We start from the raw sequence: 17,116 nt of genomic DNA on the forward strand, positions 1-17,116 counted from the left end.
TATTTTGAAGCTCGATAACTTCGACAAATGATGACCAAATGTCTTGAACAAAGTGTCAAATTAATCAGCTCGAGGAGATCTTTCAGGTGACACAACACATCATCATTCCATCTTGTTGAATTTCCAAGAAAAAGAGTACTTTATGTGCTCAAACACTCAAATTGTGCGATTTTTCATATTTTGAAGCTCGATAACTTCGACAAATGATGACCAAATGTCTTGAACAAAGTGTCAAATTAATCAGATCGACGAGATCTTTCAGGTGACACAACACATCATCATTCCATCTTGTTGAATTTCCAAGAAAAAGAGTAGTTTAAGTGCTCAAACACTCAAATTGTGAGACTTCTCAAATTTTGACGCTCGATAACTTCGACAAATGATGACCAAATGTCTTGAACAAAGTGTCAAACTAATCAGCTCGACGAGATCTTTCAGGTGACACAACACATCATGATTGCATCTTGTTGAATTTCCAAGAAAAAGAGTACTTTAAGTGCTCAAACACTCAAATTGTGCGATTTTTCATATTTTGAAGCTCGATAACTTCGACAAATGATGACCAAATGTCTTGAACAAAGTGTCAAATTAATCAGCTCGAGGAGATCTTTCAGGTGACACAACACATCATCATTCCATCTTGTTGAATTTCCAAGAAAAAGAGTACTTTATGTGCTCAAACACTCAAATTGTGCGATTTTTCATATTTTGAAGCTCGATAACTTCGACAAATGTTGACCAAATGTCTTGAACAAAGTGTCAAATTAATCAGCTCGACGAGATCTTTCAGGTGACACAACACATCATCATTCCATCTTGTTGAATTTCCAAGAAAAAGAGTACTTTATGTGCCCAAACACTCAAATTGTGCGATTTTTCATATTTTGAAGCTCGATAACTTCGACAAATGATGACCAAATGTCTTAAACAAAGTATCAAATTAATCAGTTCGACGAGATCTTTCAGGTGACACAACACATCATGATTGCATCTTGTTGAATTTCCAAGAAAAAAAGTACTTTAAGTGCTCAAACACTCAAATTGTGAGACATTTCTAAATTGGAAACTCGATAACTTCGACAAATGATGACCAAATGTCTTAAACAAAGTGACAAATTAATCAGCTAGACGAGTTCTTTCAGATAACACAACACATCATGATTCCATCTTGTTGAATTTCCAAGAAAAAAGTACTTTAAGTACTCAAACACTCCAATTGTGAGACTTCTCAAATTTTGACGCTCGATAACTTCGACAAATGATGACCAAATGTCTTAAACAAAGTATCAAATTAATCAGCTCGACGAGATCTTTCAGATGACACAACACATCATGATTCCATCTTGTTGAATTTCCAAGAAAAAGAGTACTTTAAGTGCTCAAACACTCAAATTGTGAGACATTTCTAAATTTGAAACTCGATAACTTCGACAAATGATGACCAAATGTCTTAAACAAAGTGACAAATTAATCAGCTAGACGAGTTCTTTCAGATAACACAACACATCATGATTCCATCTTGTTGAATTTCCAAGAAAAAGAGTAGTTTAAGTGCTCAAACACTCAAATTGTGTGATTTTTCATATTTTGAAGCTCGATAACTTCGACAAATGATGACCAAATGTCTTGAACAAAGTGTCAAATTAATCAGCTCGAGGAGATCTTTCAGGTGACACAACACATCATCATTCCATCTTGTTGAATTTCCAAGAAAAAGAGTACTTTATGTGCTCAAACACTCAAATTGTGCGATTTTTCATATTTTGAAGCTCGACAACTTCGACAAATGATGACCAAATGTCTTGAACAAAGTGTCAAATTAATCAGATCGACGAGATCTTTCAGGTGACACAACACATCATCATTCCATCTTGTTGAATTTCCAAGAAAAAGAGTAGTTTAAGTGCTCAAACACTCAAATTGTGAGACTTCTCAAATTTTGACGCTCGATAACTTCGACAAATGATGACCAAATGTCTTGAACAAAGTGTCAAACTAATCAGCTCGACGAGATCTTTCAGGTGACACAACACATCATGATTGCATCTTGTTGAATTTCCAAGAAAAAGAGTACTTTAAGTGCTCAAACACTCAAATTGTGCGATTTTTCATATTTTGAAGCTCGATAACTTCGACAAATGATGACCAAATGTCTTGAACAAAGTGTCAAATTAATCAGTTCGAGGAGATCTTTCAGGTGACACAACACATCATCATTCCATCTTGTTTAATATCCAAGAAAAAGGGTAGTTTAAGTGCTCAAACACTCAAATTGTGAGACTTCTCAAATTTTGACGCTCGATAACTTCGACAAATGATGACCAAATGTCTTAAACAAAGTGACAAATTAATCAGCTAGACGAGTTCTTTCAGATAACACAACACATCATGATTCCATCTTGTTGAATTTCCAAGAAAAAGAGTAGTTTAAGTGCTCAAACACTCAAATTGTGAGACTTCTCAAATTTTGACGCTCAATAACTTCGACAACTGATGACCAAATGTCTTAAACAAAGTGTCAAATTAATCAGCTCGAGGAGATCTTTCAGGTGACACAACACATCATCATTCCATCTTGTTGAATTTCCAAGAAAAAGAGTACTTTAAGTGCTCAAACACTCCAATTGTGAGACTTCTCAAATTTTGACGCTCGATAACTTCGACAAATGATGACCAAATGTCTTAAACAAAGTATCAAATTAATCAGCTCGACGAGATCTTTCAGGTGACACAACACATCATGATTGCATCTTGTTGAATTTCCAAGAAAAAGAGTACTTTAAGTGCTCAAACACTCAAATTGTGCGATTTTTCATATTTTGAAGCTCGATAACTTCGACAAATGATGACCAAATGTCTTGAACAAAGTGTCAAATTAATCACCTCGAGGAGATCTTTCAGGTGACACAACACATCATCATTCCATCTTGTTGAATTTCCAAGAAAAAGAGTACTTTATGTGCTCAAACACTCAAATTGTGCGATTTTTCATATTTTGAAGCTCGATAACTTCGACAAATGATGACCAAATGTCTTGAACAAAGTGTCAAATTAATCAGATCGACGAGATCTTTTAGGTGACACAACACATCATCATTCCATCTTGTTGAATTTCCAAGAAAAAGAGTACTTTATGTGCTCAAACACTCAAATTGTGCGATTTTTCATATTTTGAAGCTCGATAACTTCGACAAATGATGACCAAATGTCTTGAACAAAGTGTCAAATTAATCAGCTCGAGGAGATCTTTCAGGTGACACAACACATCATCATTCCATCTTGTTGAATTTCCAAGAAAAAGAGTACTTTATGTGCTCAAACACTCAAATTGTGCGATTTTTCATATTTTGAAGCTCGATAACTTCGACAAATGATGACCAAATGTCTTGAACAAAGTGTCAAATTAATCAGATCGACGAGATCTTTCAGGTGACACAACACATCATGATTCCATCTTGTTGAATTTCCAAGAAAAAGAGTAGTTTAAGTGCTCAAACACTCAAATTGTGAGACTTCTCAAATTTTGACGCTCAATAACTTCGACAAATGATGACCAAATGTCTTAAACAAAGTGTCAAATTAATCAGCTCGAGGAGATCTTTCAGGTGATACAACACATCATCATTCCATCTTGTTGAATTTCCAAGAAAAAGAGTACTTTAAGTGCTCAAACACTCAAATTGTGAGACTTTTCTAAATTTGCAACTCGATAACTTCGACAAATGATGACCAAATGTCTTAAACAAAGTGACAAATTAATCAGCTAGACGAGTTCTTTCAGATAACACAACACATCATGATTCCATCTTGTTGAATTTCCAAGAAAAAGAGTACTTTAATTGCTCAAACACTGAAATTGTGCGATTTTTCATATTTTGGAGCTCGATAACTTCGACAAATGATGACCAAATGTCTTGAACAAAGTGTCAAATTAATCATCTCGATGAGATCTTTCAGGTGACACAACACATCATGATTCCATCTTGTTGAATTTCCAAGAAAAAGAGTACTTTAAGTGTTCAAACACTCAAATTGTGAGACATTTCTAAATTTGAAACTCGATAACTTCGACAAATGATGACCAAATGTCTTAAACAAAGTGACAAATTAATCAGCTAGACGAGTTCTTTCAGGTGACACAACACATCATCATTCCATCTTGTTGAATTTCCAAGAAAAAGAGTACTTTAATTGCTCAAACACTCAAATTGTGAGACTTCTCAAATTTTGACGCTCGATAACTTCGACAAATGATGACCAAATGTCTTAAACAAAGTGTCAAATTAATCAGCTCGAGGAGATCTTTCAGGTGACACAACACATCATCATTCCATCTTGTTGAATTTCCAAGAAAAAGAGTACTTTATGTGCTCAAACACTCAAATTGTGTGATTTTTCATATTTTGAAGCTCGATAACTTCGACAAATGATGACCAAATGTCTTGAACAAAGTGTCAAATTAATCAGCTCGAGGAGATCTTTCAGGTGACACAACACATCATCATTCCATCTTGTTGAATTTCCAAGAAAAAGAGTACTTTATGTGCTCAAACACTCAAATTGTGCGATTTTTCATATTTTGAAGCTCGATAACTTCGACAAATGATGACCAAATGTCTTGAACAAAGTGTCAAATTAATCAGATCGACGAGATCTTTCAGGTGACACAACACATCATCATTCCATCTTGTTGAATTTCCAAGAAAAAGAGTAGTTTAAGTGCTCAAACACTCAAATTGTGAGACTTCTCAAATTTTGACGCTCGATAACTTCGACAAATGATGACCAAATGTCTTGAACAAAGTGTCAAACTAATCAGCTCGACGAGATCTTTCAGGTGACACAACACATCATGATTGCATCTTGTTGAATTTCCAAGAAAAAGAGTACTTTAAGTGCTCAAACACTCAAATTGTGCGATTTTTCATATTTTGAAGCTCGATAACTTCGACAAATGATGACCAAATGTCTTGAACAAAGTGTCAAATTAATCAGCTCGAGGAGATCTTTCAGGTGACACAACACATCATCATTCCATCTTGTTGAATTTCCAAGAAAAAGAGTACTTTATGTGCTCAAACACTCAAATTGTGCGATTTTTCATATTTTGAAGCTCGATAACTTCGACAAATGATGACCAAATGTCTTGAACAAAGTGTCAAATTAATCAGATCGACGAGATCTTTCAGGTGACACAACACATCATCATTCCATCTTGTTGAATTTCCAAGAAAAAGAGTAGTTTAAGTGCTCAAACACTCAAATTGTGAGACTTCTCATATTTTGACGCTCAATAACTTCGACAAATGATGACCAAATGTCTTAAACAAAGTGTCAAATTAATCAGCTCGACGAGATCTTTCAGGTGACACAACACATCATCATTCCATCTTGTTGAATTTCCAAGAAAAAGAGTACTTTATGTGCCCAAACACTCAAATTGTGCGATTTTTCATATTTTGAAGCTCGATAACTTCGACAAATGATGACCAAATGTCTTAAACAAAGTATCAAATTAATCAGTTCGACGAGATCTTTCAGGTGACACAACACATCATGATTGCATCTTGTTGAATTTCCAAGAAAAAAAGTACTTTAAGTGCTCAAACACTCAAATTGTGAGACATTTCTAAATTTGAAACTCGATAACTTCGACAAATGATGACCAAATGTCTTAAACAAAGTGACAAATTAATCAGCTAGACGAGTTCTTTCAGATAACACAACACATCATGATTCCATCTTGTTGAATTTCCAAGAAAAAAGTACTTTAAGTACTCAAACACTCCAATTGTGAGACTTCTCAAATTTTGACGCTCGATAACTTCGACAAATGATGACCAAATGTCTTAAACAAAGTATCAAATTAATCAGCTCGACGAGATCTTTCAGATGACACAACACATCATGATTCCATCTTGTTGAATTTCCAAGAAAAAGAGTACTTTAAGTGCTCAAACACTCAAATTGTGAGACATTTCTAAATTTGAAACTCGATAACTTCGACAAATGATGACCAAATGTCTTAAACAAAGTGACAAATTAATCAGCTAGACGAGTTCTTTCAGATAACACAACACATCATGATTCCATCTTGTTGAATTTCCAAGAAAAAGAGTAGTTTAAGTGCTCAAACACTCAAATTGTGTGATTTTTCATATTTTGAAGCTCGATAACTTCGACAAATGATGACCAAATGTCTTGAACAAAGTGTCAAATTAATCAGCTCGAGGAGATCTTTCAGGTGACACAACATATCATCATTCCATCTTGTTGAATTTCCAAGAAAAAGAGTACTTTAATTGCTCAAACACTCAAATTGTGAGACTTCTCAAATTTTGACGCTCGATAACTTCGACAAATGATGACCAAATGTCTTAAACAAAGTGTCAAATTAATCAGCTCGAGGAGATCTTTCAGGTGACACAACACATCATCATTCCATCTTGTTGAATTTCCAAGAAAAAGAGTACTTTATGTGCTCAAACACTCAAATTGTGCGATTTTTCATATTTTGAAGCTCGATAACTTCGACAAATGATGACCAAATGTCTTGAACAAAGTGTCAAATTAATCAGATCGACGAGATCTTTCAGGTGACACAACACATCATGATTCCATCTTGTTGAATTTCCAAGAAAAAGAGTAGTTTAAGTGCTCAAACACTCAAATTGTGAGACTTCTCAAATTTTGACGCTCAATAACTTCGACAAATGATGACCAAATGTCTTAAACAAAGTGTCAAATTAATCAGCTCGAGGAGATCTTTCAGGTGATACAACACATCATCATTCCATCTTGTTGAATTTCCAAGAAAAAGAGTACTTTAAGTGCTCAAACACTCAAATTGTGAGACTTTTCTAAATTTGCAACTCGATAACTTCGACAAATGATGACCAAATGTCTTAAACAAAGTGACAAATTAATCAGCTAGACGAGTTCTTTCAGATAACACAACACATCATGATTCCATCTTGTTGAATTTCCAAGAAAAAGAGTACTTTAATTGCTCAAACACTGAAATTGTGCGATTTTTCATATTTTGGAGCTCGATAACTTCGACAAATGATGACCAAATGTCTTGAACAAAGTGTCAAATTAATCATCTCGATGAGATCTTTCAGGTGACACAACACATCATGATTCCATCTTGTTGAATTTCCAAGAAAAAGAGTACTTTAAGTGTTCAAACACTCAAATTGTGAGACATTTCTAAATTTGAAACTCGATAACTTCGACAAATGATGACCAAATGTCTTAAACAAAGTGACAAATTAATCAGCTAGACGAGTTCTTTCAGGTGACACAACACATCATCATTCCATCTTGTTGAATTTCCAAGAAAAAGAGTACTTTAATTGCTCAAACACTCAAATTGTGAGACTTCTCAAATTTTGACGCTCGATAACTTCGACAAATGATGACCAAATGTCTTAAACAAAGTGTCAAATTAATCAGCTCGAGGAGATCTTTCAGGTGACACAACACATCATCATTCCATCTTGTTGAATTTCCAAGAAAAAGAGTACTTTATGTGCTCAAACACTCAAATTGTGTGATTTTTCATATTTTGAAGCTCGATAACTTCGACAAATGATGACCAAATGTCTTGAACAAAGTGTCAAATTAATCAGCTCGAGGAGATCTTTCAGGTGACACAACACATCATCATTCCATCTTGTTGAATTTCCAAGAAAAAGAGTACTTTATGTGCTCAAACACTCAAATTGTGCGATTTTTCATATTTTGAAGCTCGATAACTTCGACAAATGATGACCAAATGTCTTGAACAAAGTGTCAAATTAATCAGATCGACGAGATCTTTCAGGTGACACAACACATCATCATTCCATCTTGTTGAATTTCCAAGAAAAAGAGTAGTTTAAGTGCTCAAACACTCAAATTGTGAGACTTCTCAAATTTTGACGCTCGATAACTTCGACAAATGATGACCAAATGTCTTGAACAAAGTGTCAAACTAATCAGCTCGACGAGATCTTTCAGGTGACACAACACATCATGATTGCATCTTGTTGAATTTCCAAGAAAAAGAGTACTTTAAGTGCTCAAACACTCAAATTGTGCGATTTTTCATATTTTGAAGCTCGATAACTTCGACAAATGATGACCAAATGTCTTGAACAAAGTGTCAAATTAATCAGCTCGAGGAGATCTTTCAGGTGACACAACACATCATCATTCCATCTTGTTGAATTTCCAAGAAAAAGAGTACTTTATGTGCTCAAACACTCAAATTGTGCGATTTTTCATATTTTGAAGCTCGATAACTTCGACAAATGATGACCAAATGTCTTGAACAAAGTGTCAAATTAATCAGATCGACGAGATCTTTCAGGTGACACAACACATCATCATTCCATCTTGTTGAATTTCCAAGAAAAAGAGTAGTTTAAGTGCTCAAACACTCAAATTGTGAGACTTCTCATATTTTGACGCTCAATAACTTCGACAAATGATGACCAAATGTCTTAAACAAAGTGTCAAATTAATCAGCTCGACGAGATCTTTCAGGTGACACAACACATCATCATTCCATCTTGTTGAATTTCCAAGAAAAAGAGTACTTTATGTGCCCAAACACTCAAATTGTGCGATTTTTCATATTTTGAAGCTCGATAACTTCGACAAATGATGACCAAATGTCTTAAACAAAGTATCAAATTAATCAGTTCGACGAGATCTTTCAGGTGACACAACACATCATGATTGCATCTTGTTGAATTTCCAAGAAAAAAAGTACTTTAAGTGCTCAAACACTCAAATTGTGAGACATTTCTAAATTTGAAACTCGATAACTTCGACAAATGATGACCAAATGTCTTAAACAAAGTGACAAATTAATCAGCTAGACGAGTTCTTTCAGATAACACAACACATCATGATTCCATCTTGTTGAATTTCCAAGAAAAAAGTACTTTAAGTACTCAAACACTCCAATTGTGAGACTTCTCAAATTTTGACGCTCGATAACTTCGACAAATGATGACCAAATGTCTTAAACAAAGTATCAAATTAATCAGCTCGACGAGATCTTTCAGATGACACAACACATCATGATTCCATCTTGTTGAATTTCCAAGAAAAAGAGTACTTTAAGTGCTCAAACACTCAAATTGTGAGACATTTCTAAATTTGAAACTCGATAACTTCGACAAATGATGACCAAATGTCTTAAACAAAGTGACAAATTAATCAGCTAGACGAGTTCTTTCAGATAACACAACACATCATGATTCCATCTTGTTGAATTTCCAAGAAAAAGAGTAGTTTAAGTGCTCAAACACTCAAATTGTGTGATTTTTCATATTTTGAAGCTCGATAACTTCGACAAATGATGACCAAATGTCTTGAACAAAGTGTCAAATTAATCAGCTCGAGGAGATCTTTCAGGTGACACAACATATCATCATTCCATCTTGTTGAATTTCCAAGAAAAAGAGTACTTTAATTGCTCAAACACTCAAATTGTGAGACTTCTCAAATTTTGACGCTCGATAACTTCGACAAATGATGACCAAATGTCTTAAACAAAGTGTCAAACTAATCAGCTCGACGAGATCTTTCAGGTGACACAACACATCATGATTCCATCTTGTTGAATTTCCAAGAAAAAGAGTACTTTAAGTGCTCAAACACTCCAATTGTGAGACTTCTCAAATTTTGACGCTCGATAACTTCGACAAATGATGACCAAATGTCCTAAACAAAGTATCAAATTAATCAGCTCGAGGAGATCTTTCAGGTGACACAACACATCATCATTCCATCTTGTTGAATTTCCAAGAAAAAGAGTACTTTATGTGCTCAAACACTCAAATTGTGCGATTTTTCATATTTTGAAGCTCGATAACTTCGACAAATGATGACCAAATGTCTTGAACAAAGTGTCAAATTAATCAGATCGACGAGATCTTTCAGGTGACACAACACATCATGATTCCATCTTGTTGAATTTCCAAGAAAAAGAGTAGTTTAAGTGCTCAAACACTCAAATTGTGAGACTTCTCAAATTTTGACGCTCAATAACTTCGACAAATGATGACCAAATGTCTTAAACAAAGTGTCAAATTAATCAGCTCGAGGAGATCTTTCAGGTGATACAACACATCATCATTCCATCTTGTTGAATTTCCAAGAAAAAGAGTACTTTAAGTGCTCAAACACTCAAATTGTGAGACTTTTCTAAATTTGCAACTCGATAACTTCGACAAATGATGACCAAATGTCTTAAACAAAGTGACAAATTAATCAGCTAGACGAGTTCTTTCAGATAACACAACACATCATGATTCCATCTTGTTGAATTTCCAAGAAAAAGAGTACTTTAATTGCTCAAACACTGAAATTGTGCGATTTTTCATATTTTGAAGCTCGATAACTTCGACAAATGATGACCAAATGTCTTGAACAAAGTGTCAAATTAATCATCTCGATGAGATCTTTCAGGTGACACAACACATCATGATTCCATCTTGTTGAATTTCCAAGAAAAAGAGTACTTTAAGTGTTCCAACACTCAAATTGTGAGACATTTCTAAATTTGAAACTCGATAACTTCGACAAATGATGACCAAATGTCTTAAACAAAGTGACAAATTAATCAGCTAGACGAGTTCTTTCAGGTGACACAACACATCATCATTCCATCTTGTTGAATTTCCAAGAAAAAGAGTACTTTAATTGCTCAAACACTCCAATTGTGAGACTTCTCAAATTTTGACGCTCGATAACTTCGACAAATGATGACCATATGTCTTAAACAAAGTATCAAATTAATAAGATCGACGAGATCTTTCAGGTGACATAACACATCATCATTCCATCTTGTTGAATTTCCAAGAAAAAGAGTACTTTAAGTGCTCAAATACTCAAATTGTGCGATTTTTCATATTTTGAAGCTCAATAACTTCGACAAATGATGACCAAATGTCTTGATCAAAGTGTCAAATTAATCAGATCGACGAGATCTTTCAGGTGACATAACACATCATGATTGCATCTTGTTGAATTTCCAAGAAAAAGAGTACTTTAAGAACTCAAACACTCAAATTGTGAGACTTCTCAAATTTTGACGCTCGATAACTTCGACAAATGATGACCAAATGTCTTGAACAAAGTGTCAAATTAATCAGCTCGAGGAGATCTTTCAGGTGATACAACACATCATCATTCCATCTTGTTGAATTTCCAAGAAAAAGAGTACTTTATGTGCTCAAACACTCAAATTGTGTGATTTTTCATATTTTGAAGCTCGATAACTTCGACAAATGATGACCAAATGTCTTGAACAAAGTGTCAAATTAATCAGCTCGAGGAGATCTTTCAGGTGACACAACACATCATCATTCCATCTTGTTGAATTTCCAAGAAAAAGAGTACTTTATGTGCTCAAACACTCAAATTGTGCGATTTTTCATATTTTGAAGCTCGATAACTTCGACAAATGATGACCAAATGTCTTGAACAAAGTGTCAAATTAATCAGATCGACGAGATCTTTCAGGTGACACAACACATCATCATTCCATCTTGTTGAATTTCCAAGAAAAAGAGTAGTTTAAGTGCTCAAACACTCAAATTGTGAGACTTCTCAAATTTTGACGCTCGATAACTTCGACAAATGATGACCAAATGTCTTGAACAAAGTGTCAAACTAATCAGCTCGACGAGATCTTTCAGGTGACACAACACATCATGATTGCATCTTGTTGAATTTCCAAGAAAAAGAGTACTTTAAGTGCTCAAACACTCAAATTGTGCGATTTTTCATATTTTGAAGCTCGATAACTTCGACAAATGATGACCAAATGTCTTGAACAAAGTGTCAAATTAATCAGCTCGAGGAGATCTTTCAGGTGACACAACACATCATCATTCCATCTTGTTGAATTTCCAAGAAAAAGAGTACTTTATGTGCTCAAACACTCAAATTGTGCGATTTTTCATATTTTGAAGCTCGATAACTTCGACAAATGATGACCAAATGTCTTGAACAAAGTGTCAAATTAATCAGATCGACGAGATCTTTCAGGTGACACAACACATCATCATTCCATCTTGTTGAATTTCCAAGAAAAAGAGTAGTTTAAGTGCTCAAACACTCAAATTGTGAGACTTCTCATATTTTGACGCTCAATAACTTCGACAAATGATGACCAAATGTCTTAAACAAAGTGTCAAATTAATCAGCTCGACGAGATCTTTCAGGTGACACAACACATCATCATTCCATCTTGTTGAATTTCCAAGAAAAAGAGTACTTTATGTGCCCAAACACTCAAATTGTGCGATTTTTCATATTTTGAAGCTCGATAACTTCGACAAATGATGACCAAATGTCTTAAACAAAGTATCAAATTAATCAGTTCGACGAGATCTTTCAGGTGACACAACACATCATGATTGCATCTTGTTGAATTTCCAAGAAAAAAAGTACTTTAAGTGCTCAAACACTCAAATTGTGAGACATTTCTAAATTTGAAACTCGATAACTTCGACAAATGATGACCAAATGTCTTAAACAAAGTGACAAATTAATCAGCTAGACGAGTTCTTTCAGATAACACAACACATCATGATTCCATCTTGTTGAATTTCCAAGAAAAAAGTACTTTAAGTACTCAAACACTCCAATTGTGAGACTTCTCAAATTTTGACGCTCGATAACTTCGACAAATGATGACCAAATGTCTTAAACAAAGTATCAAATTAATCAGCTCGACGAGATCTTTCAGATGACACAACACATCATGATTCCATCTTGTTGAATTTCCAAGAAAAAGAGTACTTTAAGTGCTCAAACACTCAAATTGTGAGACATTTCTAAATTTGAAACTCGATAACTTCGACAAATGATGACCAAATGTCTTAAACAAAGTGACAAATTAATCAGCTAGACGAGTTCTTTCAGATAACACAACACATCATGATTCCATCTTGTTGAATTTCCAAGAAAAAGAGTAGTTTAAGTGCTCAAACACTCAAATTGTGTGATTTTTCATATTTTGAAGCTCGATAACTTCGACAAATGATGACCAAATGTCTTGAACAAAGTGTCAAATTAATCAGCTCGAGGAGATCTTTCAGGTGACACAACATATCATCATTCCATCTTGTTGAATTTCCAAGAAAAAGAGTACTTTAATTGCTCAAACACTCAAATTGTGAGACTTCTCAAATTTTGACGCTCGATAACTTCGACAAATGATGACCAAATGTCTTAAACAAAGTGTCAAATTAATCAGCTCGAGGAGATCTTTCAGGTGACACAACACATCATCATTCCATCTTGTTGAATTTCCAAGAAAAAGAGTACTTTATGTGCTCAAACACTCAAATTGTGCGATTTTTCATATTTTGAAGCTCGATAACTTCGACAAATGATGACCAAATGTCTTGAACAAAGTGTCAAATTAATCAGATCGACGAGATCTTTCAGGTGACACAACACATCATGATTCCATCTTGTTGAATTTCCAAGAAAAAGAGTAGTTTAAGTGCTCAAACACTCAAATTGTGAGACTTCTCAAATTTTGACGCTCAATAACTTCGACAAATGATGACCAAATGTCTTAAACAAAGTGTCAAATTAATCAGCTCGAGGAGATCTTTCAGGTGATACAACACATCATCATTCCATCTTGTTGAATTTCCAAGAAAAAGAGTACTTTAAGTGCTCAAACACTCAAATTGTGAGACTTTTCTAAATTTGCAACTCGATAACTTCGACAAATGATGACCAAATGTCTTAAACAAAGTGACAAATTAATCAGCTAGACGAGTTCTTTCAGATAACACAACACATCATGATTCCATCTTGTTGAATTTCCAAGAAAAAGAGTACTTTAATTGCTCAAACACTGAAATTGTGCGATTTTTCATATTTTGAAGCTCGATAACTTCGACAAATGATGACCAAATGTCTTGAACAAAGTGTCAAATTAATCATCTCGATGAGATCTTTCAGGTGACACAACACATCATGATTCCATCTTGTTGAATTTCCAAGAAAAAGAGTACTTTAAGTGTTCAAACACTCAAATTGTGAGACATTTCTAAATTTGAAACTCGATAACTTCGACAAATGATGACCAAATGTCTTAAACAAAGTGACAAATTAATCAGCTAGACGAGTTCTTTCAGGTGACACAACACATCATCATTCCATCTTGTTGAATTTCCAAGAAAAAGAGTACTTTAATTGCTCAAACACTCCAATTGTGAGACTTCTCAAATTTTGACGCTCGATAACTTCGACAAATGATGACCATATGTCTTAAACAAAGTATCAAATTAATAAGATCGACGAGATCTTTCAGGTGACATAACACATCATCATTCCATCTTGTTGAATTTCCAAGAAAAAGAGTACTTTAAGTGCTCAAATACTCAAATTGTGCGATTTTTCATATTTTGAAGCTCAATAACTTCGACAAATGATGACCAAATGTCTTGATCAAAGTGTCAAATTAATCAGATCGACGAGATCTTTCAGGTGACATAACACATCATGATTGCATCTTGTTGAATTTCCAAGAAAAAGAGTACTTTAAGAACTCAAACACTCAAATTGTGAGACTTCTCAAATTTTGACGCTCGATAACTTCGACAAATGATGACCAAATGTCTTGAACAAAGTGTCAAATTAATCAGCTCGAGGAGATCTTTCAGGTGATACAACACATCATCATTCCATCTTGTTGAATTTCCAAGAAAAAGAGTACTTTAAGTGCTCAAACACTCAAATTGTGAGACTTTTCTAAATTTGAAACTCGATAACTTCGACAAATGATGACCAAATGTCTTGATCAAAGTGTCAAATTAATCAGATCGACGAGATCTTTCAGGTGACACAACACATCATGATTCCATCTTGTTGAATTTCCAAGAAAAAGAGTACTTTAAGTGCTCAAACACTCAAATTGTGAGACATTACTAAATTTGAAACTCGATAACTTCGACAAATGATGACCAAATGTCTTAAACAAAGTGACAAATTAATCAGCTAGACGAGTTCTTTCAGATAACACAACACATCATGATTCCATCTTGTTGAATTTCCATGAAAAAGAGTACTTTATGTGCTCAAACACTCAAATTGTGCGATTTTTCATATTTTGAAGCTCGATAACTTCGACAAATGATGACCAAATGTCTTGAACAAAGTGTCAAATTAATCAGATCGACGAGATCTTTCAGGTGACACAACACATCATCATTCCATCTTGTTGAATTTCCAAGAAAAAGAGTAGTTTAAGTGCTCAAACACTCAAATTGTGAGACTTCTCAAATTTTGACGCTCGATAACTTCGACAAATGATGACCAAATGTCTTGAACAAAGTGTCAAACTAATCAGCTCGACGAGATCTTTCAGGTGACACAACACATCATCATTCCATCTTGTTGAATTTCCAAGAAAAAGAGTACTTTAAGTGCTCAAACACTCAAATTGTGCGATTTTTCATATTTTGAAGCTCGATAACTTCGACAAATGATGACCAAATGTCTTGAACAAAGTGTCAAATTAATCAGATCAACGAGATCTTTCAGGTGACACAACACATCATCATTTCATCTTGTTGAATTTCCAAGAAAAAGAGTAGTTTAAGTGCTCAAACACTCAAATTGTGAGACTTCTCAAATTTTGACGCTCAATAACTTCGACAAATGATGACCAAATGTCTTAAACAAAGTGTCAAATTAATCAGCTCGACGAGATCTTTCAGGTGACACAACACATCATCATTCCATCTTGTTGAATTTCCAAGAAAAAGAGTACTTTATGTGCCCAAACACTCAAATTGTGCGATTTTTCATATTTTGAAGGTCGATAACTTCGACAAATGATGACCAAATGTCTTGAACAAAGTGTCAAATTAATCAGATCGACGAGATCTTTCAGGTGACACAACACATCATCATTCCATCTTGTTGAATTTCCAAGAAAAAGAGTACTTTAAGTGCTCAAACACTCAAATTGTGAGACTTTTCTAAATTTGAAACTCGATAACTTCGACAAATGATGACCAAATGTCTTGATCAAAGTGTCAAATTAATCAGATCGACGAGATCTTTCAGGTGACACAACACATCATGAATCCATCTTGTTGAATTTCCAAGAAAAAGAGTACTTTAAGTGCTCAAACACTCAAATTGTGCGATTTTTCATATTTTGAAGCTCGATAACTTCGACAAATGATGACCATATGTCTTAAACAAAGTATCAAATTAATAAGATCGACGAGATCTTTCAGGTGACATAACACATCATCATTCCATCTTGTTGAATTTCCAAGAAAAAGAGTACTTTAAGTGCTCAAATACTCAAATTGTGCGATTTTTCATATTTTGACGCTCAATAACTTCGACAAATGATGACCAAATGTCTTAAACAAAGTGTCAAATTAATCATCTCGATGAGATCTTTCAGGTGACACAACACATCATGATTCCATCTTGTTGAATTTCCAAGAAAAAGAGTACTTTAAGTGTTCAAACACTCAAATTGTGAGACATTTCTAAATTTGAAACTCGATAACTTCGACAAATGATGACCAAATGTCTTAAACAAAGTGACAAATTAATCAGCTAGACGAGTTCTTTCAGGTGACACAACACATCATCATTCCATCTTGTTGAATTTCCAAGAAAAAGAGTACTTTAATTGCTCAAACACTCCAATTGTGAGACTTCTCAAATTTTGACGCTCGATAACTTCGACAAATGATGACCATATGTCTTAAACAAAGTATCAAATTAATAAGATCGACGAGATCTTTCAGGTGACATAACACATCATCATTCCATCTTGTTGAATTTCCAAGAAAAAGAGTACTTTATGTGCTCAAACACTCAAATTGTGCGATTTTTCATATTTTGAAGCTCGATAACTTCGACAAATGATGACCAAATGTCTTGAACAAAGTGTCAAATTAATCATCTCGATGAGATCTTTCAGGTGACACAACACATCATGATTCCATCTTGTTGAATTTCCAAGAAAAAGAGTACTTTAAGTGTTCAAACACTCAAATTGTGAGACATTTCTAAATTTGAAACTCGATAACTTCGACAAATGATGACCAAATGTCTTAAA

The sequence above is a fragment of the Euwallacea fornicatus genome, unplaced genomic scaffold (genome assembly GCF_040115645.1).
Source record: "Euwallacea fornicatus isolate EFF26 unplaced genomic scaffold, ASM4011564v1 scaffold_45, whole genome shotgun sequence".
Classification (NCBI taxonomy): domain Eukaryota; kingdom Metazoa; phylum Arthropoda; class Insecta; order Coleoptera; family Curculionidae; genus Euwallacea; species Euwallacea fornicatus.